This window comes from Equus quagga, unplaced genomic scaffold, assembly GCF_021613505.1.
Source record: "Equus quagga isolate Etosha38 unplaced genomic scaffold, UCLA_HA_Equagga_1.0 1080_RagTag, whole genome shotgun sequence".
NCBI lineage: Eukaryota > Metazoa > Chordata > Mammalia > Perissodactyla > Equidae > Equus > Equus quagga.
In genome coordinates, this window is record NW_025795483.1 from 231,306 (window position 1) to 235,556 (window position 4,251).

Here is a 4,251-nt window from a genome sequence, read left to right on the forward strand (position 1 = left end):
TGAACAGGCCAGAGTGTTGGAAATGTTAATGGTTATAAATTGTTTTGGAGGACATTTTGCTGCATATACCAATAAATATTAAACATGTATATCTCTGTCACTGTTTATCAGCATTAAAATACATATAAAATGCATGAATCCAGCAATTCCATATAGTTGATTTTGTAATTGTTCTATTTGTTTATGCCCCTGCTTTGTTTTAGAGGTGGCTACTGCCCCTTTTAGAATATGTGCTTCCTGCTGGTAAGGGCCCTGTTTGTCTTATTCACTATGATATTCCTTGCATTTATCAAAGTGCTATATTTTATTAGGTGGTCCCTGAAAAAATGCTTAGTGAATGATTGAAATGGTGGAAATGTAATTTCAATTCAGGTTATTCCAACTCTAGTTTTCTTGATCTTTTAGCACACCACACAGAAATATGGGTAAAGGACAGTGATACTTTTCTCTTAGTTTTATGGGAGGAAATGAAAGAGAGGATATGTGTGAAAGGGCCTAGGATCCATGCCTAGAACACAGAAGATGCTCAATAGATGCTGCTGATTTTTGTGGTTGTTCAGTCAGTAATTTCCCTAAAGATGTTGATCCTCCAATATGAATTCCTGAAATAGCCTAACTCCCTTTTCCTCCAGACAATTTGTGGACTCTGTCTAGACAGTGGAAGGGCACTGGGCACTTCTAAGAGACAGAAGAGAGTCATTTCCCTGAGACAAAAGGTATATTCAAAGGGACTAATTAAATGATGGCATCAACATTGTTCTAACCTGTGAACAAGGCAAACCTAGTTCTAAAACTGCTTCAGCAAGTGATCTTGTGAGGGGATAATTAGCCTCCCTTGGAGAGGCAGAAAGCGCATAGCACTGATAATCCCGACATTATCATTCCCACCTTATAAATAACTCATTCCAGTGGAAAGATGCAGATTTCCTGAGACTATGTGGACAAGTACTTTTAGCATGAAGCAGAGATAACAAGCCAGCTACTCTTTCTGTGAGAACTGCTTCCCTAATATTAGCAGCAGCAATTTTTTTGGCTTGTCAAACACAGAGAAAGTAGATACTTGAGGGTGGAGGTTATATTGGAAAGCACACAGGCTGGAGTGACAAGCAACCTGGCTTCCAGCCTCACCTCTGCCATGAATCACCCATGTGACTTTGTACCAGCTGCATCTAATCTCTCTGAGTCTTCAATCTACCACCTTTAAAATGAAGACAATTAGAAAATGTTATTTTAAATATCACAGGGTTCTTCAGCAAATAAGTGGGAAATGAATAATGGAAAGAATTCCCAGCTGCTGGTAAATGAACGACTCCCTTTTGAGTTTTCAACTAGTGCTATTCTAAGAAAATTTCAGCTCAGATGAGTTTCTGTACTCAGCAACAATTGCCCAATCTGTGCTTTGCCTCAATGTAAAAAACAATTTGAATTCCTTCCAGTGAAATTTGGCTTGCTATGCTTGGAGCTGGCCTAGATGACTCTTTAAGAACTCTTCCAGGTTCACTATTCCATAATGTTAGGATGTTAAAAAACAAAAATAAAAACCCTGGTGACCTGTTGGCATCCTCAGATACACTCAATGTAAGTTTTCTAAAACCTATTTTTAAAATTAAATAAAAGAAAAATGAAACTCAAATAAAAATGCAGCGGCATCTATGGAAATACCTCACAACATCACAACATTTTTCATTCTGGGACTTTCACAGAGCCCAGAGGTACAGGGAGTTCAGTTTTTGGTCTTTTCAATCATCTATGAGATCACAGTTTGTAGCAACATGCTCATTCTGGTCACCATCACCTCCAGTTCCTGCGTGGCTTTCCCCATGTATGTGTATTTTTTCCTGGCCAAATTGTCTTTTTTTGGTGCCTGTTAATCTCCCTTTATGGTCGCTAAACTCATTGCTGACTCCTTGTACAAGGGGAGAGCCATCTCTTATGAGGGCTGCCTGGCTCAACTCTTTGGAGCCCATTTTTTGAAGGTATTGAGATCATTCTGCTCACAGTGATGGCTTATGACCACCACATGGCTATCTGGAGATCTCTGTACTATACTATCATCCTGACCAGGCATCTCTGTGGCCTGCTGGTGAGTGTGCCTTGGCTAGAGAGCTTCTGCTTTCATTGATTCAGCTCATCCTGGTCCTTCAGTTGTTTTTTTGTGGGCCCAATATGATCAATCACTTTATCTGTGACTTATAACATTTGCTAGAACTCACCTGCACCAACATATGTGCCATCAGTCTGCTGGTGGTTCCCAACAGTGGTGTGATCTGTCTGTTGAACTTCCTCATGCTGGGTGCCTCCTACATCATCATCCTTCACTCCTTGAGGTTTCACAGCGCAGAAGGGAGACACAAAGGCCTCTCCACCTGTGGGGTCCACTTCACTGTTGTTACCCTGTTCTTTGTGCCCTGCATATTTACTTATACACTTGCAATCTCTACTTCATCTATAGACAAAAACACGGCAGTATTTTATGATATTCTGACACCTGTCTTGAATCCACTCATTTATACCCTAAGAAATGAAGAGGTAGAAAAATGCCATGAGAAAGCCCTTCACACGGTTATAAATTGCAGGTGGTAAATAAGTGGAAAGCAGGAAATAAAAATGACTTCATTTCTCTAAGTGGAACAAACCAGTGCTTGCTTTTTATTAACACATATTATCTTATTCAGTGATATCTATCCACTCATCTTATAGACTTTTTATGATTTACTTAGTCTTTTCATCTAAATTGCACACTTTGATCATAAAAAAACTACTATATGAAATATATACGGCATGAATGATTATTATCCCAGTTTCAGAAATGAGGAAGTCGTCTCCTGGTGTGGTTACCAAGGTTATCAAGCTTTAAGTACCTAAACTGAAACTCAAAATCAGTTAGTTTTGATCCATTATCCAGATCTTTAAATGTAATCCATTGATTGCATTTAAGTTAATGTCATTTGAGTCTGTGTGATAATTAATGGAGCAGTAGAAATGTCAAGCAAAATGTAACTTAAGGCAAATAATTCTACACATTTCCAGAGTTCTTAGGCAAAATAAATATTGTCTTCTTTCATTTTGTCACATGTTGATAGTCTCTCCATTCCTTGGTTTCCTAATTTATGAAATGAGAATATCAATATTACTGCACTTATTGGGCTGTAGTGAGAATAAAATAACAGAAAGTATATCCATCCCTTTGTGCTTAGTAAACAAACAAATTTAAAAATCTGTCATAATTATTTATACTACCACTGTTTTATTGATGCTCACACCATCCTATGGGTAGGGTCACCATTATGTCCAAATTTCAAACTGTGTTAGACAGAAGTAAGTTCCATAGTTTGGGGTTTCAAATAAATTAAGGACAGAAAGAAATTAGGGTCAGAAGTTAGCTGCCTCCAAAACATATAAAGTGGGTGCTTAGGTCAAGACTTTATTCACAGAAAGTGCTCGATAAATATTAGCTATCATCCTCTACCTCCTCTTCATCATCAGCATCCTTATTTTAACGTTATCCTCTTTGGTTCTGTCTTTCATGGGAACTACTAGATCTTTAAGAGATAGCTTTGATTTTTTAAAACATACTGTTGCTTGCATATATTTATAAGATGGTCACACGTAGGAATTTATGGCAAAACATCTATTTTCTAAAGGTCTTTATATATGGTGAGATCTAACCTGATATAAAGTCTTGTAACATGAGAAATGTCAGCATCACATGATATTCGAATTCCTGGGTGAGAAATTTCTTCCTGAAAACAGGTTTCTGAACTCTTCCCCAGGAATCACAAACTCCGTACAGAGGAAGGTCTTTTAGTCTCAGCACTGGGTTCTCCCTTTTTCTCCTTCTTCCAGAGGACCGGACAAGACAGGATCCATCATTAGTGAGAAATAAATTCTGAAATAAGTTCCACTCGGCATCTCACAGTTGCTCCAACCAGGCCCCCTATTTGTCACTGCAGAGATATTTAATGGCAATTTTATCCCAGAATAGGTAGTTGGTGATGAGTTAGCTTTTAGTGTCCAGACACCTGATTGCTGGCCCCATTAAGTTTCCTTGCTGAAATAATAACTCACCATTATGCTGTCCCTACTTATCAATTATGACATTTGTGGCATTTTTTTAAGTCAAATGAGGCTGGGGCAGACTTTTGGTCCTCTGTGATCACAGTTAGTGGTTGACTGTAGTGGTGTTCTTGGGTTCCTCTGTCAGGAACTGCATTCCCCAGCATATCTTATGCTCTGATGACATCTCTGAAG

General features: G+C 38.5%; 1 pseudogene; it reads left to right on the top strand.

The window, feature by feature from the left end:
• Nucleotides 1–1,652: 1,652 nt before the first annotated feature.
• Nucleotides 1,653–2,569, top strand: LOC124232691 (olfactory receptor 4C3-like; annotated as a pseudogene).
• The last annotated feature ends 1,682 nt before the right edge of the window (nt 2,570–4,251 follow it).